The sequence below is a fragment of the Oreochromis niloticus genome, linkage group LG9 (genome assembly GCF_001858045.2).
Source record: "Oreochromis niloticus isolate F11D_XX linkage group LG9, O_niloticus_UMD_NMBU, whole genome shotgun sequence".
Lineage (NCBI taxonomy): Eukaryota > Metazoa > Chordata > Actinopteri > Cichliformes > Cichlidae > Oreochromis > Oreochromis niloticus.
Window position 1 is genome coordinate 8,117,948 of NC_031974.2, and position 21,974 is coordinate 8,139,921.

General features: G+C 48.4%; 1 long non-coding RNA gene across 1 annotated transcript; it reads right to left on the bottom strand.

Annotated features, from left to right (window-relative positions):
• Positions 1 to 18,481: 18,481 nt before the first annotated feature.
• Positions 18,482 to 19,346, bottom strand: LOC109199691 (uncharacterized). Its single transcript, XR_003221733.1, has 3 exons — positions 19,035 to 19,346; positions 18,782 to 18,948; positions 18,482 to 18,557 (listed from the first exon to the last, which is right to left on the bottom strand). It is a non-coding gene; the product is annotated as an uncharacterized LOC109199691 (long non-coding RNA).
• Between the last annotated feature and the right edge of the window lie 2,628 nt (positions 19,347 to 21,974).

Genomic DNA, 21,974 nt, shown 5'->3' on the forward strand with positions numbered 1-21,974 from the left:
ATTTCGGTACCTTAGCTGGCGTTGCAGGCATCACTGCTCGCTGTCGGGGGCCCGGTGTGTCGGCCGACGGAGGCAGCCCATGAAGCATTGCCCTAGCGTCTGTCGTGACGGGCCGCCGCCGCGGTGCGCTCGCGCCGTCAGGACCCGTCGGGGACTTACATGGCCGCTCGCTTCCTCTCTCCTCGATCGCCAGCTTCCCAAGCAGCGGATGCTGTCCTCGACAGCTTGCTCCAGCCTCCGAATGTCTCTCTCCATTATGGCGAGGGTGAGCTATCCCACTTCTGACACCAAATGTGGCGAGCTCAGGCAAGGAGGAGACAGCGGTTTCTTGGGAGCACAGCTGTTTATTAGAATTGGCCCAGAACACGGCCGCGAGCCAACCGCTCAGCCCCGCAAAAAACAACAACAACCACACAGGGTGCCCTCTGACCCGGAAACACACACAAAACATAACTGTAATAACAAAACATAAATGTCCATAACAAATCCCCTAACAGCCCAGCCCGCTACAATATTGACTCGGGGGGCTGAATAATTACGCACACCCCACTTTGCAGTTATTTGTAAAAAACGTTTGGAATCATGTAGGCATGGGCGATATGGCCTAAAATCCATATCACGATATAATTTGAAGCACGTGCAGTAACGATATATATCGCGATATATCCTTTTCTTCTGTATAATGTATTTTACACACTATAAGGCACACTTAAAGTCCTGTGAAAATATACTCCAAAATCATGTCCAAAACTCGAAAACGGAAAGAGGAGAAGGTGGGAACACTCACCACTGTTGTGTCATAAAAAATCTAATGATCAATTTTGACGTTTAAAGAGTTTAGATCGATCAGTTGTTTACATCACTCAACACAAGCAGAACTGCATTACAGAATCAGAAGACACATCGTCCCCATTCAGAAGCACATCTCTGTATAGTGACTGGTCTTGTCACGGCGAGTGAGATGAGCCGTGTGGGAATTAAAGGAGGATCCAAACGCAGGCACTTGTAAAGGTGTGAGGGTGGTTTATTAAACACAACAAAAGAGATGGACAAAATGGTAAACGGAGAACTAAACTATACTGGGATAACTAAACTACTGAGCATGAACAAGAACACAAACCTGAACACGAATAACAGCGAGCAGAAAACAGATGACGGTTGGCAGCAGGGAAACACACGGATGTGACATGGTGGATACACAGACGGACCAGCAACTACAATGACTGAAGACGACTTAAATACACAGAGAAACACAGGGAGATTACACACAGGTGGGGAACACAGCTGGGAATAATCAACAAGACGAGACAGGGGTAAAACTGAACACACTCACATGAGACGCGGACCTTCACAATAAAACAGGAAATGAGAACACTACACCAAGACGCAGACCTGACACTGAGAGACAGACAGAATGACACATGGAACCTGAACTCACACAAAACATGAGAACACAAATCCTAAATACAAATAAACAGAAATATGGAACTCAATAACAATAATCATCATCACCACCATCACCACAAAATGAGAGAATCCAAAACACCAAGATAACTGAAACACTGAGAACTGAGAAACAGAGAACATAAGGAACAATCCATAATGCAACGGACCCAGAACCGTAACAGGTCTTATGATTTAAACAGAAAAATTTTCAGCATTCAAACTATAGGTGAACAATAGTCAAACCAGATGTTTACCCGTTATGTCGATATCAGCTAGTCAAGTACACACCTACACAGCATGTTAACAAACTACGAAAAAAAGGCACACAAAAAAATGAAGGATTGCTGGTAAGGGTTTCTATACATTAGTATTTACGAAGGGTATGTTGTGTGTACAAAAGGCCCCGTAGTTATGGTTTTATTCTGTTCAGTTTTTAGTTCACCTGTAGTTTTTAGAGTGGCCAGTAGAGGTCACCCCACCGCTTTGTATAAGAGAGACTATGAGCAGGGAGAAATGTGGGCAAGGCACCTGTGCTTTTCTACTCCAGATTACCAGCAGAGAATTGGTCATTCCGTGAGAAGTGTGCGTTAATGAGCAACAGACCACACACACACACACACACACACATACACATACACATGCCCACGCATCTAAACCTGTATGCAATACCTGCTCCTCTGTTACCTTCAACTGTGTGAAGTCAATACAAGAGTCTGCACTATCCTCGGTGTCTTCATTGTCTCCCTTCTGAACATTCATCCTGGCCTTGAGCAGTGTTCTGGCCGACACTCCGGGGAGTGGTAGCTGCAAACCTGAACTAGCACCTTACAGTCCTCCCAGTCCAAGCTATCTACCCAACATTAATGGTCCTTTGAGTCGGATGTAAGCTGCTTCTACCCTAACAAGATGGATGATATTCAGAACTTCTCAGCCCTTGGTGCGCGCCCACGGCGTAATGTACGTCGTCCCCTCCGCTATGAAGCTTATGAGACTGACTTCCCCAGGCTTGGTGCAGGTTACCAGGAGGAAAGTGAGACAGGAGGCGACACCCGTTCTTCCCACCATCCTCCGTCTGACCCCTGTGATGACCGTTCACACGGCCATGTCACACCATTGAGAGCAGAGTTAGAAGATATACAACGTGAAAGGTTCCTGTTCCAGCAGTCCCATGACCACATGAGAGCCGGGCTGGCTGATTTCCAGGCCCTTCATGCTAGTTTGCTGCAGCTGCTGGACCGTGCAGAGAGTCTGCAGCTCAGTCCACCGCCCAGAGCCCCTGCTGTTTATCTCCAGCCACCCCCTGTGGAAGAGGAAGAGGACTGGCCTCCACCACCTCCTCCTGTTGTGTTCAAGGAGGAATCTGTCTCCAGCCGGGGTCCAGTTGCGGACCGCATCAATACAGTGATGAAAGAGCTCCAGGATCTGAAGAGGGAGTCTATGGCTGCACAGGAGAGTCAGATCATCCCCCGACATGAATCTAAGCCAGGGCTCATTTCTCCTCAGCCAAGGACCACCTACCCTCCAGCGCCGCCTCCGAGAGCACACCCCCCTCCATTGCAACCACTGCCAGTCCCACCTCCGTCCTCATCTACTCCTTTCTCGACCTCACAGATGTATAGACCCCCCCAGCGGCCCCAGATTTGACATATAGGGGGCCTCGTCCGAGCATTCCCAAGCTCACACACCGTGATCCTGGGGAATTTGCTCGTCTAACAATGGCGCTAGAGAACTTACTGCCCCTGGAGAGGTCAGAGCTCTTCAGGTACCAAGTCTTGTTAGATCACCTACACCTGGAGGAAGCAAAGTTGATAGCAGATGCTTACCTCCATTCTGCCACGCCCTTCAGTGACACCATGAATGCTCTTAATGACAGACTTGGGCAGCCCCACCAGCTTGCCCTGAGAAGAATTGCTGCTGTCATGGACTCACCTGACATCCGCCGAGGGGATGCAGCCGCATTCGAGCGATTCTCTCTCCTCATCCAGTCGCTCGTGGGCATGCTGAAGACTTTAGGCCCTGATGGGGAGGTCGAACTCCAGTGTGGCTCCCATGTGGCTCGACTCCTTAGTAAGCTTCCTTCAGAGCAAAGAGTTGATTTCCGTCAGTGCATGTACAACCATTCTGGTCAGGCTTACACCCTGGACGACCTGGCTACCTGGTTAAAGTACGAATCCTGGTGTCAGGACTATGACGGCTTGCCCACTCCAACGATCACCAAAGAGAAGCCTGATGTCAGACCAAGTAGGTGCTCGGTTGCGGTTCTTCACGGTGCAGAGAGCTCACCCAGGTCACTAGGTACCACTCCAAAAAAAGCTAGGCAGCAGCCTTACTACGCCTTCTGCGATAACCGTGCCCATCACCTGAGTCAATGTCCGGAGGTCATCAAGCTGAGTCGTGAACAGCTCACAGACTGGATAAAGACCAACAAGAGGTGCTGGCATTGCGCTTGCTCCCATCATCTGCAGGTCCTTCACGACGTGAATCCTAAGCCCTTAAAGACACATGACCCAGTGTCTGCTCCCCCACGAGAAGGTGAGAGTCCTACAGGCGTCCTGTACCTCGATCGTCCTACAGAGAGCATGCTGCTACCCACCGCTGCCCAGAAGCTTGACCTTCAAGGGATCCCAGAGACACTTCCATTTCGCACTATCAGGCAAGATGTGCAAACTCTACATGGATCGTGTGTCTCATTCGAGATCTCCCCTGGTGGCAAACCTAAGCTGAAGTACAAGGTCCGCAACGCCTTCACCACCACCCGTATCAACCTAGCCGAGCACAGCTACCCTGTGGAGTCCTTGCAGCGGAAGTACAGACACCTCAGAGGCCTGCCTCTCCAGTCCTTCAAGAAGGTCAAACCTCTCCTTCTCATTGGCAGTGACCACCCACAGCTCATCACTCCAACTGAAGCTGTTCGTCTTGGTCCACTGGTTGGTCCCGCTGCTATGTGCACCAGGTTAGGGTGGTGTCAAGATGAGGGAAATATTTTGCTGCTACTATTCATAACCATCATCATTATCATTGCATTAATCATCATTTCATCAAAGCATTTGTTGAAGCTGTTGGCATTGCGTTGAAACTTGTGTTACAGGTGTTGTCATGATCATATGTTGACATTTGTATTACAGGAGCAGCCATAATCATTGTGTACACACACAACATTAAGGTTAAAACAGCATACACGCTTGCAAAACACATATATTACATATAATCTAGGAACAGGCCTGAGCAGAGGCCCAAATGCATTCAGCTTCTTGTTGTAACCTGTTACATAGTAGTTTGCTTAGTAACAGATGACTGAAGATGTATCAGAGAGGATGTCACGTCCACAGGGACCTAGAGGGCCTGAAGTCATCGCCGTATTTGGAGAAGATACTAGAAAGAGGAACTTCTGTGTCTGACTTTAGTTTTAAAAATTGATTATTGTCTGTACAAGATGCAAATGATGTTCTTAGAAATACAAAAATATGTTATAGAACGCAAGAGGAGGCGTTATACTCCGACGCTATAAAAACCATTCTCTGTGTATTTTGGGGGAAGAACCCCGCAGATGTGATGCTGTGTGCTTCTTCCCACGCGTGTGTTCAATAAACTCATCTGTTTGATTGCATCCTTCTGGGCCTCTGGTATTTTGTTTTGGTTCTCAATATCTCCGAATCAGGACAGTGGACATTGCAGGGTCCCTCCAGCCTTATCGGTTCCTCTTCGCTGCCACAACAGTGCCTCTTCACGACCGCCATTCCTCCCCAGGTGAGTGAACTACTCAAACATGTAGAGAAGTTATGGCAGGTAGATGTCGTCCCAGTGCCAGAAGGCAAGGTGGTTACCCATTCAAGAGAAGATAACTATGCAGTTAGCCTGCTAGAGCAGAAGACAGTTCGTGTAGAAATCGAGGGCATCCAACGCTATGCCACCCCCCTCTTTCGCCGCCAGAACATGCCACACCTTAAAGCTAGCCCTAACGCTGTTGTTCCCAGTTTGAGAAGTGTGGAGAGAACGCTCCAGAAAGATCCAGAACGAGCTAAGATCTACAGCGCGGAGATAGAGAAGTTGGTCCAGGCCGGTTCGGTGGTTAAGGTGTCCCCCTCTGAGGTTGCTCGAGCAGATGAGTCATGGTACATACCTCACCACCTTGTTAGCCACAATGGCAAAGATCGCCTTGTGTTTAACTGTTCGTTCCAGTTCCAAGGCCAAGCCCTCAACGAGCATCTTCTAGCTGGGCCTACCCAGTCTTCTGCTGGAATTGCCCTTCGCCAGTGGGCCAGTAATGAACCCAGAACCATTGGGCACCTACTTGAAGACCTCAGATCCACAAGTGCAGAACTTTGGCTCACTCAAGACAAATCAGACACCTCTGAGCCAACTCTGGGCCTTAGCTGGCACTTCCCCACGGACACCTTGGGTTACAAACACTGCAAAATCAGTTATGGCGCCCCCACGATGCGGAACATTTACAAGGTTCTCGCAAGCCAGTACGACCCACTTGGCTTTATCCTACCGTACACCACCCGAGCCAAGATGCTGTTGAGGCGCCTTTGGGATCAGCAGAGGGGATGGGATGACCCGCAGCTTCCGCCAGAACTACTGCAGCAGTGGGAAACCTGGGAAGAGGAGTTGCCGTTCCTTGCACAAGTCCTGCTTCCTCGCCCTTATCTCCCAAAGCACATCATGGAGTCAGTGGGTGAGAGAGAGATTCACATCTTCTGTGATGCGTCAAAGCAGGCTTATGGCGCAGTGGCCTACATGAGAACAGTGACAGGTGATGGCAGCTCACATCTGGCCTTCCTGATGGCTCGCTTCCATGTTGCCCCTAAACGCATTCTCTCCATGCCTAGACTCGAGCTGTGTGGTGCCCTCTCAGGAGCTCATCTCTCCCGTCTCCTTAGAAATGAGCTCACTCTGGACATAAAGAGAATAGTGCTGTGGTCTGACTCCACAACTGTACTCACCTGGTTGAGGTCCGAGTCATGCCACTTCAAGGTCTTCGTCGGCACCCGCGTGGCTGAGATCCAGGAAGTAACTCACTTGTACACCTGGCGCTATGTAGATTCAGCCCAGAACCCCGCGGATGATATAACCCGTGGGAAATCCCTTCCCGAGCTGACCAGACCCAGCAGATGGAGTCAAGGGCCTCCTTTTCTGCTCCTAGGTCCAGAACAGTGGCCTCCAGAGCCAAGCGGCATCCTGGCTGAGCCTCCAGGCCCATCTGAGCTCTGTAAAGAGACCTTTTGTGGAGTCTCTACCACCTTTGACCCCGCCACCTCGAACTTCAGCAAATATGACACCTGGACACAGCTGCTGGAAGCTGCTATTAGGCAGCTGCATGGGGCGGCCAAAGGCGGGGGAACTTCATCGGCTCATCACTATATTAGAGCAGAGATGCACGTCCTGAGAGAAGCTCAACAGGAGAGCTTCCCTGAGGGGTATCGACTCCTTAAGCAGGGGAAATCTATCAGTTGCAGCAGTCGTCTCCTTGCACTATCCCCTGAGTTCGACCACGAAAATGAGATCATCCGTGTAGGTGGACGTCTTCGCTGCTCTGAAGATCTTGCCTTTACCAGCTCCCATCCTTTAGTTTTGGATCCAAAGCATCCAGTCACCCGCCTGGTCATCCAGGATGTCGACAGTCGCCTGCGTCATCCAGGGCCAGAGAGGGTCTTCGCAGAGATTCACTCACTGGATCCTGAGAGGCCGGGAGGCAGTTAGGCGTTTTCAAAGGGCCTGTCTTGAGTGCTGCAGGTGGAGAGCCCGACCAACTGTTCCAAAGATGGCTGACCTGCCAGTTGTGCGCCTCCGCCTTTACAAACCTGCCTTTTATTCAACAGGCGTGGACTGTTTTGGACCCTTTGAGGTCAAAATCGGGCGCCGTGTGGAGAAGAGGTGGGGCATTATCTTTAAGTGCCTTACTATCAGAGCGGTCCACCTTGATGTCCTAACCTCCATCGATACAGATGCCTTCCTAATGGCTCTTCGACGGTTCATTGCCCGGAGGGGAACCCCAGCTGAGCTGTTCTCAAACCAGGGGACCAACTTCCGTGGGGGAGGAAGGGAACTCCAAGCAGCTTTTGCAGCCATGACCTCTGACCTGCAGAAGCTCCTGGCTCCCCAGAAGATTGTCTTCCACTTCAATCCACCAGCGGCTCCTCATTTCGGGGGAGTGTGGGAGTGGGAGATTAGATCTGTCAAGACAGCACTCTACACTACAGTGGGATCCCAACCCCTTCAAGACGAGGTCCTCAGCACGGTCCTTGTAGAGGTGGAGGGCATCTTGAACTCCACACCACTAGGTTATGTCCCATCTGACATCAGTGATCCTGATCCAGTGACCCCCAACTGCTTTCTGATGGGGCGGCCTGACGGAGCACTTCCTCAAGTGGCTTACCCCAAAGAAGAGCTCCTGAGTCGCTGGAGGAGGAAGTACTCCCAGGTGCTGGCTGACCACTTCTGGTCTCGATTCATCCGGCTATACCTTCCAAGCCTGCAGCTTCGGCAGAAATGGCAGTCATCCCCCGCAGATGTCACAGAAGGTTTGGTGGTGATGATCATAGATCCTCAGCTGCTTCGTGCTTCCTGGCTCGTGGGTCGCATCTCCAAAGTCCACCCCAGTCCCGATGGGCACATCAGGTCTGCTGACATCAAGGTGCAGGAGAGGACCTTCACCTGACCTGTGGCGAAGCTGGTGGTACTGCTTGCCCTCCCAGACGAAGACAAAGGACAATCACTGTGACTTTTTTGTAAAATTGCCTTTTGTTGTGAGCAAATGTACTTCATACATTTGGGGGCGGCTGTACAAAAGGCCCCGTAGTTATGGTTTTATTCTGTTCAGTTTTTAGTTCACCTGTAGTTTTTAGAGTGGCCAGTAGAGGTCACCCCACCGCTTTGTATGAGAGAGACTATGAGCATGGAGAAATGTGGGCAAGGCCCCTGTGCTTTTCTACTCCAGATTACCAGCAGAGAATTGGTCATTCCGTGAGAAGTGTGCGTTAATGAGTAACAGACCACACACACACACACACACACGCACACACACGCATACACATGCCCACGCATCTAAACCTGTATGCAATACCTGCTCCTCTGTTACCTTCAACTGTGTGAAGTCAATACAAGAGTCTGCACTATCCTTGGTGTCTTCATTGTCTCCCTTCTGAACATTCATCCTGTCCTTGAGCAGTGTTCTGGCCGACACTCCGGGGAGTGGTAGCTGCAAACCTGAACTAGCACCTTATAGTCCTCCCAGTCCAAGCTATCTACCCAACATTATGACTTACCTTCAAAATTACAGTGGTCCCTCGCTATAACGCAGTTCACCTTTCACCTCGCTGTTTTGCAGATTTTTTAGTGCAAGTTTGCAGGCTTTTTAAAAAACTTTTTACATCACATTGTGTCCTGCATCCTGATCGCCGCAGATGATCTCCTCCGTGACGTCTCTCCTGTACAGTACAGAATCGCTGCATCGATCGCTAGCAGTGTGACTCTGAAGTGCAGTACTGTATGTCCACGATATCCACGCGTCAAAAAATAAAACTGGCTACTTGATTTCACGTATCGCTGGTTATTTTTAGAACATAACACCCGCGATAAACGAGGGACAGCTGAGAAATATAACATTTGAATCCCTTTTCTCTTTTGCTCTGAGGCGCCGGGGGAAAATATCGAAAAGTCGATGAACATCATTTACAGATATATTGGGTAAATGCCCAAGACATCTATAGAAATGTAAATTGCTGCTTGATTCATTCATTTGCTTAACTTGTTTTGGACCGTAAACAAGGCGTGAATAGGACACCGGAAACAGAGCTCCCCACAGGAGTTTCCGCACCGGAAGTAGCATATGCTAACGTGCACATAGTCAATTCTGGTTGTGCTTACTGATCTCGAACCGATTTTGGCTCGCAGAAATCTGTTAAAAAATGTTTTGATGGATTGTCACAGCATTACGGCTGCCATAGTGAAGAGCTTCGCGGAGTAATCTGGGTCCAAAACTCCATCCGCTTCAGGTCCCAAATCAAATGAACACGGAGAGTTAAAAATGGTCTAAATTCTTTAATCTTTAATAAAATGATCAGTGTTGCTCCTTTACCAGGTGTAACAATTAAGTTTAACATCCAGGCATCCATGAAAACAGAAGTTATTAAATTTACAAGTTACAAGTTAACAGGAAGTTAGCTCGCTAGTTTCCACCTAAACATGACATACCATGTTCTGACTGAGAGATTTTTGAAACGAATTCAAATGTACAGCTGTGCTATCACTTCCAACATAAATGAAGACAGAAAACTAAACAGCAGTGGCGTTTGCAGGGTGACTGAAGTTGGACTACCTGGTATATAATGTTGTGCTACGTGATTGCTAGCAACACAGCTATGTTAGCATAACATTAGCACAGTGAAGCTGGAGGATGAACGCCAATTTTTTTTTCCACTCAATAAAAGTTAATGTGAGGGTTTCTGGTGGTCAGGGACAAATGCAATCGCATAGCAGGATGCTATACACGGGCCAAACTTCAGTCAGGAGAACAACTGAGATCATTCATCCACAACACGAGGTTAGTTATTAATATACTGCAACAACATTGGAATAGAGCAGCTGCGAGAGAATTCAACATTAATCAATCAATGTTACGGAAGTGGAGGAAGCGCAGTGTTTGGCTTTCCCCATATTTCAAAAGTGCTTCATCTCTTTGCTATGACTGTCGGCATAATTTGCAGATGATAATGGTTGTAGCCGCTGCGATGCTTTCGACCAAAACAGGCACGGCTTGATGATATCATCAACATACGCTATCGTGAAATAGCGGTATAGTCAAAATCTCTATCGTTGGCCAAATTTATATTGTCTCTCTCTTCTTTTTTTTCCCCCTGTCCCGTTTGGATCTTTAGCCATCAGAATTGTTGTCTTAAGGCCAAGAGAGATGCCAAGCGGATTTACTTGCCATATTGGTCCATTTGATTGACCTTTATTATAATTATGTATTTATTTTATTTTCGGTTGTTACAGTTGGGACAGACATGACTGGGGGATAGGACAGGGAGAAAGAATGAAAGAAAGAGAGGGAGAGAAAGAAAAATAGAGGGGAGAAGAGATGGTGAGAAAGGGGAGAAGAAAGAAAGAGAAAACAAACAAACAAAAAACAGCAACATAATAAATACAGTACCATCACATTAAACTAGCTAGCAGTAGATAACAGTAGATACTAAATATTAAATGTTATTGTGCCGCACGCAAGATAGACAGCGCACAATGTGCTTTGAGGTAGCAGCTAAGAAAGGTGTAGTTTGTGTCTGTGAACACCCGTGTGTACACCTGTGTGGATAAGCATGCTTGTATTCCAAAGGTTTCTCCATGTAACAATCTGCTAGGGAGTGTGGGGAGCCATAGCCCCGTCCCCCAGGGCATGAAGAAGGTATGGAGGAGATCCAGGCCCCAGACGTCCAGAGGCCCCAGAGTACGAGGACCACCAAAGGGAGAGGGAGCCGCACCACCCTCCTGGGAAAAGCTGAGTAGAGCCCCAAACGAGAGGTCACCCAGAAGCCACAGAGCAGAGGCCAGAGGGGGTTGCAGTGGCGTGCCCGCGGGCTCTGCTGGCAGCCAGCTGCGCCAGAGAGGACCGAGCTTCAGGTCCAGAGGTCTGAGGGCACCCCAACCCCCAGAAGGGGCCCAGCCGGGCCACAGGCGCCAGGCCCCGCCAATCGGCCACCAGGAGTGAGCCGGTACATACATGAGCGCCCAGCCCCAGTCGACAAGAACCACCAGCACACCAACGTCTGAGGGCATCAGCCACCGGCAGGGAGTGTGGTGAGGGGAGATAGGCCTCCGTACTTTGGAGGGCCTGAGATGTTCCCAGAGAGGTCGAGTCTAAGGCCCAACCTGACATATAGACACAGACGAACAGGCGCACGCAGACTCAAACGTGCATTCCCACCCCCATATACACAACCAAATACTCGGCACTTACCCAACGTGTAGACAGACACAAATAGACACTGCACAGACAATCACACTCCCAAACATATTCTATATCCCAGGTCCAGGTACCCCCACCCCCAGAGGGGCACGCCGCACCTAGACCCAGGAGGTGTAACCCTTCTCTCTGGGATGGAAGCAAGCGGACCGCCTCCTTATCTGCAGTAGCAGGGAGGCACCGCATCCCAGACCCCAATCTGACAGCCAGCACCTCCTCCCAGCCCCCCAGCCCTGACGGCTAACAGAACCGGGGTGAGTGAAGACCCCAAACCTCCCTCTGCCCGCTCATATGTAGTGTTGCTGTGTGCTGTTCTAAAGTGCATTTAAAACACAGGAGGGCATGGTGCTTCCTGCCAGAGAGCAACACAGCTCTTCCAAAAACCCTCAGTGTCTATATTTATATCGTTTCTATCGTATATCGTTTCTATCGTCCACCCCTAGAATCATGTATGATTTTTGTTCCACTTCTCACGTGTACACCACTTTGTATTGGTCTTTCACGTGGAATTCCAATAAAATTGAATCATGTTTGTGGCTGTAATGTGACAAAATGTGGAAAAGTTCAAGGGGGCCGAATACTTTTGCAAGCCACTGTAGTTCATTGTTCTCCAGCAAAATGTTTTGGAAACTCATGTTTAACCTTTAAAACTCTGACATGTTTTAGCACACAAGGCTTCATCGGGGAGTTCACTCATGATTGGACCATGAGAATAAAGGTTTTTAGTTTTTTCAAAGAGAGTCTTGGAGGTGTTTGATGTTCTTGTTTTTTATGAAACCACCTGAAAGAAAAACTATTTTTCTTGCTTTATGTAGTGTGGAAGTTTTTAATGTTTCTTTCATCTGTGATGTTCTTGAATGTGTTCACATGAAGATGGTACAAATAAACTGTCCTTTTAGCTTTAGCTCCTAATGTATTCATTATTTATGGATGTAACACAGCAGCAGTTTCTTGATTAACACATGGAGGGCTCGGGATCTGATGGTAAATAATGTTTTGTGTCCTTGTGTCCTTTTGTACACATCATACAACTCAGCTGTTACACAGATGTCAGGTTTACACAGTGGGGTGGTTTGTAAGAACGCAGCTCTCCTGTGGATAAATCCTTACTCTTAGCCTCAGGACCTCACACAGTCCCAGCAGGTTTGGTCAGAAGATTTATCCCTTATACCAAAACTTCACAGAGTCACCCTAATTTGCCCACTTAGTAAATCTCACTCATGGCCAAGAAATTGAAATAAACCTTGTTTCCCTGCTGGATAGTGATCCACTGTAACTCTGCTCCTCCCTCCTGTTTAGGATTTCTGTGACTGAAGTAAAATTCCCTCCATCCATCACTTATCCCAGCTAACCCAAGGTAAAATAAAGTTTTGCTCATCTTAAAAAAGCATTCCTCTCCGTGAATCGCTACCTTATCGTGGTGGAGGGGTTTGTGTGTCCCAGGGATCCCAGGGGCTATGTTGTCTGGGGGCTTTTGCCCCCTGGTAGGGTCTCCCATGGCAAATTGGTCCTGGGTGAGGGACCAGACAAAGAGCGATTCAGAAGACCCTTATGAAGAGAATATCGAGGGAACAGTTTACCCTGCCCGGGATAGGGTTACCGGGGCCCCGCCCTGGACCCAGGCCTGGGGAGGGTGCCTGAGGGCGAGCGTCTGGTGGCCAGGCCTTTGTCCATGGGGCCCAGCCTGGCACAGCCCGAAAAGGGGACATGGGCACATCCTCCCGCAAGCCCACCCGCAGGAGGCGCCATAGGGGTTGGGTGTGTTGTGTGCCGGGCGGCAGCCAGGAGCCGAGGCCCTGGCGGACTGATCCCCGGCTGCCAAGACTGGCAATTGAGACATGGAATGTCACCTCTCTGGTGGGGAAGGAGCCTGAGTTAGTGCATGGGGTTGAGAGGTACCGGCTAGACATAGTTGGGCTCACCTCTATGCATGGCTTGGGCTCTGGAACCAGTCTCCTGGAGAGGGGCTGGACTCTGTCTCAGTCTAGAGTTGCCCCTGGTGAGAGGCGGTGGGCTGGGGTGGGTATTTTAATATCCCCTGGGCTTGCTGCCGGTACGTTGGGGTTTTTCCCGGTGGACGAGACTGTTTGTTCCCTGCGCCTTAGGATCGGGGAACGGGTCCTTACCGGGTCCTGACTTCTTAGAGTCCCTGGGTGGGGTGCTGGAAGGTGCTCCACCTGGAGACTCTGTTGTCCTGCTGGGAGACTTCAATGCTCACGTGGTTAACAACAGCGAGACCTGGAGGGCATGACTGGAAGGAACGGCCTCCCTGATCTGAACCTAAACGGTGTTTTGTTATTGGACGTCTGTGCAAATCACAGTTTGGCCATAACCAACACCTTGTTCGAACATAATGCTGTCCATAAGTGCACGTGGCACCAGGACATTCTAGGTCGCAGGTCTATGATCAATTTTGTAATTGTATCACCAGACCTGCGACCATATGTTCTGGACACTCGGGTAAAGAGAGGGGCTGAGCGGTCAACTGATCACCACCTGGTGGTGAGTTGGATCAGGTGGCGGGGGAGGACGCTGGACAGACCCGGTGCACCTAAACGCGTAGTGAGGGTGTGCTGGGAACGTCTAGCAGAGGCCCCAGTCCGTGAGATCTTCAACGCACACCTCCGGCAGAGCTTCAACAGCATTCCGAGGGAGACTGGGGACATTGAGTCCGAATGGACCATGTTCAGCGTCTCCATCGCCGAAGCTGCTGCATTGAGCTGCGGCCGCAAGGTAGTTGGTGCCTGCCATGGTGGTAATCCCCGAACCAAATGATGGACACCAGAGGTGAAGGGAGCCACCAGGCTGAAGAAGGAGTCCTATCGGGCTTGGTTAGCCTGTGGGACTCCGGAGGCAGCCGACAGGTATCGACAGGCCAAGCGGAATGCGGCTCGGGCAGTGGCTGAAGCAAAAACTCGGGTGTGGGAGGAGTTCGGAGAAGCCATGGAAAAAGACTTTCGGACTGCCTCGAAGAGATTCTGGCAAACCGTCAGACGTCTCAGGAGGGGAAAGCGGTGCTCTACCTGCACTGTGTATAGTGCTGGCGGAGCGCTGCTGACGTCGACTGAGAAAATTGTCAGGCGGTGGAAGGAATACTTCGAGGACCGCCTTAATCCCACTGACACGTCTTCCGAGGAGGAAGCAGAGTCTGGGGATGAGGGGAATGACCCGCCAATTTCCGGGGGCGAGGTCACTGAGGCAGTTAAACAACTCCTTGGTGGCAGAGCCCCTGGTGTTGATGAGGTCCGCCCCGAGTTCCTGAAGGCTCTGGACGTTGTAGGGCTGTCCTGGTTGACACGCCTCTACAATGTTGCGTGGAGATCAGGGGCAGTACCCCTGGATTGGCAGACCGGGGTGGTGGTCCCCATCTTTAAGAAGGGAGACCGGAGGGTGTGTTCCAACTACAGGGGGATCACACTCCTCAGCCTCCCTGGGAAAGTCTATGCCAGGGTGCTGGAAAGGAGAGTTCGTCCGCTAGTCGAACCTCAGATACAGGAGGAACAATGCGGTTTTCGTCCTGGTCGCGGAACACTGGACCAGCTCTTTATCCTCTCAAGGATACTTGAGGGTGCATGGGAGTTTGCCCAACCAGTCTACATGTGTTTTGTGGACTTGGAGAAGGCATTATACCGTGTCCCTTGGGGTGTCCTGTGGGAGGTGTTGCGGGAGTATGGGGTGTCTGGCCCATTGCTACGGGCCATTCGATCCCTATACAACCGTTGCAAGAGTTTGGTTCGCATTGCCGGCAATAAGTCGGACTCATTCCCGGTGGGTGATGGGCTCCGCCAGGGCTGCCCTTTGTCACCGGTTCTGTTCATAATTTTTATGGACAGGATTTCTAGGCGCAGCCAAGTGGCGGAGGGCTTTCACTTCGGTGGCCTCAGAATCTCATCTCTGCTTTTTGCGGATGATGTGGTTCTGTTGGCTTCATCAGGTGAAGGCCTCCAGCTCGCACTGGAACGGTTCGCAGCCGAGTGTGAAGCAGCGGGAATGAGGATCAGCACCTCCAAATCTGAGGCCATGGTTCTCAGCCGGAAAAGGGTGGAGTGCCCACTCCGGGTCGGGGATGAGTTCCTGCCCCAAGTGGAGGAGTTCAAGTATCTCGGGGTCTTGTTCGCGAGTGATGGGAGAAGGGAGCCGGAGATCAACAGACGGATTGGTGCTGCGGCTGCAGTGATGCGGACGCTGCACCGGTCCGTCGTGGTGAAGAGGGAGCTGAGTGTAAAAGCGAAGCTCTCAATTTACCGGTCGATCTACGTCCCGACCCTCACCTATGGCCACGAGCTGTGGGTAGTGACCGAAAGAACAAGATCGCGGATACAAGCGGCAGAAATGAGCTTCCTCCGAAGGGTGGCTGGCCTCTCCCTTAGAGATAGGGTGAGAAGTTCGACCATCCGGGAAGGGCTCAGAGTAGAGCCGCTGCTCCTCCACATCGAAAGGAGCCAGTTGAGGTGGTTCGGGCATCTGACAAGGATGCCTCCTGGGCGCCTCCTGGGTGAGGTGTTCCGGGCATGTCCCACCGGGAGGAGGCCCCGGGGCAGACCCAGGACACGCTGGAGAGATTATATCTCTCGGCTGGCCTGGGAATGCCTTGGTGTTCCCCGGATAAGCTGGAGGAGGTGGCTGGGGAGAGGGAGGTCTGGGCTTCTCTGCTTAGGCTGCTGCCCCCGCGACCCGGCCTCGGATAAAGCGGATGAAGATGGATGGATGGATGGATGGATAAAAACGCATTACAATAATGGGCATTACCAATGCAAACTGAATAATACAGAAAATTAAAGAATATACTTTGATCAGTTAATAAAGTTCATGATCTTGATTCATTGTGGGTGCTACACAAATACTTCTGGGTCACTTCTCTGAGTTAGGAACCTTCCTACTACCATTCACACCCATGGTCAATTTCAAATCATCAGTTAACCTAACCCTATGCATGTTTCTGGACTGTGAGAAGCCACCAGAGTACCAGAGAGAACATAAGCAGACATGTGAAGACTCCAGACAGAAAGGCCCTAGACTGGATTCAAACCCTGGATCTTCTATGATGAGAATTTCCTGTTCTTCCACATCTCAAAGGTTCGTGTTGTGCAGCCTCAGCAGAAGAAGAAGGGTGAGATTAGAGCAGTGAGGAAATGCAGCAGTTACATTAATAAGAAAGATGAATCGGTCTTTCTGACTTCTCTAATTGTATTGACTCAATTTCATCAACTGCAATGCCTGAAACATGTTTTTGAATAATATCATTTGTAGCATGTACAGCCATAATTTATGGCTCAGTGTGGAGAGCACGTTTGCAGTCTGCTGGCAGTCTACCTGCCCAGAGCTCTGGTGTTGATGAAGGCAGCGTACAGCGTATGTGGTCCAGCTGGTCTGTGGGCCTCTCTTACATGTGCTCTTGTCGGTCTGTCAGCCACACAGAAGAGTAAAGTTATAACAAACACAGAGCTGAAGTGAAACCAAGTGTTAAAAACAATGAATCGTGTCCTCTGCAGCCACTGTTTGTGCTTTTCATGCTGTGTTTCTGGTCTCTGGAGTTTTTTCACAGTTCTCCTGCTCCCGGTGAATTCGGCTGTCACCTTCCCTACTCATTTCCACTTCTCAAATATATAATAACAAAGAAAAGTATAGTACTGGTCAACATTTATTACTAATCTTGTGTTGTTGTAATGTTTTTATAACTACTCCCGGTTGGATGTCAAGCGCTATTATCTTCAATGGATGGTAGAGATAGACTCAGTACAATAACAGAAGATATTATGTAAATCTTTATTATTATGTTTGTTATTATTGGAATGATTAAAAAATCGCTGAGGGTGGATCTGGACTTTGCTGATGTCTGGGTGACTGATCTCACAGCGCCATCACTAAACTGTGTCTGATCTGTTTCTTCATATTTGATCTCAGTTATAATAATTAATCACGTCAGTTGTGCTGCTGTTTTCTCTGTGTGTTGAAATTCCAACCAGGAAGCGTTGTTATGAGTTTTCTGTCTTTGGTTATGTTTAGTAGCCTGCAGACCAGGACTACCCGACATAGGAACAGTTTCTTTCCCCTCGCCATCTCCCTTCTAAACAGTTGACCTGTCACACTGCTCCCACTGCCAGACTGCAACTGCACCTTATGTACATTCTGTAGTATTCATTCCATCCATTTCATTTCTGTATTTTATGTATATAAGTTTAGATTGGCTATTTATAGTTGGTTTACACAGCTTTGTGTATGTATGTGTATGCATGTGTAATGTATATATAGACACCTGTGTGTGTGTGTGTGTGTGTGTGTGTGTGTGTGTGTGCGTGTGTGTGTGTGTGTGTGTGTTTTACATTGCTGTGCTTGAGAGCCACCATCTACCGGAACCAAATTCCTTGTATGTGTCTGCACATATACTTGGCCAATAAACATGATTCTGTTTCACGTATTATAGACCAACAAGTTATTCATAGCAGTTTAAATACGAGCAATCGGTTTTTGGCAGACGATCATTTATTGGCACAACACCAGTCATTCATACACATGTACTGTATTATATAAAATATATAAACCAAAGGTCTTTGAAACTTATAGATTCTAATCTTTGGTTTCTTTTACATAACACTTTATCAAACTGTTGTCTGCTCCAGAATTACAAGTCTGTGAATCCCCAAATTGTTCAGTTGTTCTTGTTGCTCCCCATGAGGTCACTTTCACCATGTGACAAACACAACACCCCACTGTACACACTCGGGCCACCAGCAACTTTCTACATCCTCAATAAAAAGCTGACAGGTTGCAATGATGTTCTGAATAACTTATTAAGAAAACAACTAAATGCACAGAAAATATTATGAAAACTGGTTTATTTTATATCTCCTAGCTTGAAATGAAGCAATAAAAAACATGTATAAAACATCACAAACTGCAATATTGTACAAATGCTTACGTCCTGCTGATGCAATGGAGACATCTTCCAGTGACAGGCTTCATCCGTGTGTGTGTGAGGAGGCTCCTAAACCCACCGACACAGAAGTGCATGTTCACAACTCCCTCTGTGCAGGCGGGGTCAGGACCCCCTCACGCTGGGGGAGGAGGGGTGGTGCTGTGGCCAGTCAGGTATGAAGTGCTGAGAGTGGATCGTTGGTCCTCTGTGCAGCTCTGTCCACTCTCAGCTTCCCTGCAAAGCAATAACACACCAAAGACATCATTTTAACACAAAACAGCATTTCCATTGTTGGTAGCTGCAGCATGTTGTTAAAATGCAATTTTAAACTCAACATATACACACAATAACTATAAATAAACTTAAACCTACAGTACTGTAGGACGATGATTTATACCAGCTATTGGAAGGATTTAGTCTTCAAGACAGTTTGTAGCCAATGTGAGGTGATAACTTACATAGCTGGAACACAGCACCACTCTCCAGTTTGTCATTTGGTCATCCATCCTTCTCATCGGGCTGGGGTAAGGCTGTCTTCTGGGTGGAGTATCTCTCTTTGTTAGCTCCGTCTTGGACGTTGAGTGTCTGAAGTGCTGAATGCTGGGAGAGGACAAGTGTAAAGCACCTGAAGACAAAAAGACAAAAAGAAAAGCATGAATTCACAGATCACCGAGTTGTTCAATTTACTTTTCTTCTGTTATGTGTTTTTACCTCACCTCTGATCCCTCAGCCACAGGCTATACCTAATGTAAAAACAAGAGACTACAGTCAGTTCACTACATCATTTTTAAAACTTTTCTAAATATTTGTGTTGACATTAAGTACGGACTTACCTTTGTCCTGCATGTCGAGCTAGAGCTTGAGAAAAAATATGTAAGTCATTTAAATAGTTACCTGTGATATTAAGAAAAATAGAAGTAACACTACCTAAAAAACTACCTTTCAGTCACACAGGCAATGTCACATATTAAGAAAAAAAACAATACATTTCACACGTGTTAGTTAATATTCTTTAAAAGTCAGATATTCTTAGTTAGCTGTCTTACAAACATCACAAAACACAAAGGCTTAACTTAAACATTACAAAGTTCATTAAAAATTAAAAGATATTTATAAGAAGCTGTCCTCAAAGCAAGAAAGTGTCTTACAAACACTGCAAGACGCAAAGGCCAACTTAAACGTTTAAAGTTTAAAAACACGTTCTAACATAATCTAATCAGAGTCACTGTCATCAAGTGAAAGGCTAAAAGGCCTCTCCCAGAAACGCCTGACTCCAAAAGAACCTGAGGATGTTGAAGGGGCATCGAATGTGTCACTTACCTTGCACCTCTTTGCACTTACCTCTTCAGTGCAGATGTCTTCTCTGCTTCTCTTTGCTGAGGAGGTGAGAGCTGAGGTTGAAGGAGAAGGAGAAGCTGTGGGATCAGCAGAGGAAGCAGCTGAGGGAGAAGATAAGAGAGCAGGTGAAGAAGAAGCAGCTGAGGGAGGAGGTGATGGAGCAGGAGAGGAAGCAGCTGAGGGAGTAGATAAGAGAGCAGGGGAGGAAGGAGCAGCTGAGGGAGGAGGTGATGGAGCAGGAGAGGAAGCAGCTGAGGGAGTAGATAAGAGAGCAGGGGAAGAAGGAGCAGCTGAAGGAGGAGCAGCTGACGGATAACCGACTGGGACAACGACTGGAGGGAAGAGTAGGTCGTTGGCGTGGCCGAAAGATGGCATAACCAATGGGGCATCACCTGAAGCAAAAGGATTAAACCAATCCTGCCAATCGGGAGGGAGCTGGATATCAAAGTCCTGTGCTTCACCAGAAGAGGTGGTGCTCAGGAGACTGTCATCCAGGATCCAGATGTCTTCAGGGCGAGGAAACAAGTTTAAAATAACATTAGAAATGTAATAAACACCAAGTGCTAAGAAATAGACCTACATCTGTTAGTTTGAGCAGATGATGAGAGAAAAGCATTTTAGGCTACATTTATGTCAGACTGAATGCCACTTCTACTTGTTCATGCAAGAAAAAAACAACTAAGTCAACTAAGTTCACATCATTAAGTCAAGCATCCATTTTTAATAGAAGAGCTCTAACACAGCAGCGTGTATGCTAGCGGCTAATCTAGCGAAGAAATGAACAGAGTGGTTTTAGGTGTGGTAGAAGGATAAGATGATAAGCTGTGTGTGTTTTTCAGAATGACCTGCTTGTATTTACCTTCATTGATGAGTGGGACTAGGTAGGTGTGCTGAAAAGAGGCCAAAAAGCTGAGGCTGAAGAGCGTGGTGTAAAGCTAGTGGCGCCGCCAGCAGGTTTCCAAGCAGGGATTGGTGGTAGCAGGAAGGCTTTGGCTTGGTACGCCGTCCAACATTGGCAGTCCCATTTTGTGAAAGGCAATGGAAAAGTAGATAGGTTTCCATGTGTAATTTGTGTGCACCAGTATTGCACAAGAAATGGAATAGGTCATTTAGAGAACCCCCGCCCCGCTCCGCCCTGCCCCGCCCCCCAAAAAACCAAGTGTTGAAGAACAGAAGATAAATATCCTTTTTTTTCCTCTTCTCCCTGGCCGGTCGCTTGGCGTAAGACGTGTGACGGAGCGCTCTGGTGCACAGCGTTCCGAGTTCGACTCCCTCACGGACTCGCTGCCACGGCCCTGCCTTGGGGGACAGGGAGACGCCAAGTTGCGTCTCCCTTTTTCCTGCTCTCCACAACTTCTCCGCATGCTATACATCTCTTTTATTACCTTTTAGTATTGACGACAAGGCTGTGGTTATTAGCTGCTAATAATTTCATGTAAAAGTGTCCCAGAGACTCTGAAAAAATGAAGGCACAGTTGGTAGCCTGAAGAGAGAAAGTGCAAGTTGTGGAAGGTGGAGTAATAAGGCAGCAAATAGTGGAGGAATGAAGAGGTGACAAGCCTGGGTATTTTGCCTGACTAAAAGGTAATAAAAGAGCGAGTCCGTGAGGGAGTCGAACTCGGAACGCTGTGCACCAGAGCGCTCCGTCACACGTCTTACGCCAAGCGACCGGCCAGGGAGAAGAGGAAAAAAAAGGACATTTATCTTCTGTTCTTCAACACTTGGTTTTTTGGGGGGCGGGGCGGGGCGGAGCGGGGCGGGGGTTCTCTAAATGACCTATTCCATTTCTTGTGCAATATTGGTGCACACAAATTACACATGGAAACCTATCTACTTTTCCATTGCCTTTCACAAAATGTTACTGCCAATGTTGGACGGCGTACCAAGCCAAAGCCTTCCTGCTACCACCAATCCCTGCTTGGAAACCTGCTGGCGGCGCCACTAGCTTTACACCACGCTCTTCAGCCTCAGCTTTTTGGCCTCTTTTCAGCACACCTACCTAGTCCCACTCATCAATGAAGGTAAATACAAGCAGGTCATTCTGAAAAACACACACAGCTTATCATCTTATCCTTCTACCACACCTAAAACCACTCTGTTCATTTCTTCGCTAGATTAGCCGCTAGCATACACGCTGCTGTGTTAGAGCTCTTCTATTAAAAATGGATGCTTGACTTAATGATGTGAACTTAGTTGACTTAGTTGTTTTTTTCTTGCATGAACAAGTAGAAGTGGCATTCAGTCTGACATAAATGTAGCCTAAAATGCTTTTCTCTCATCATCTGCTCAAACTAACAGATGTAGGTCTATTTC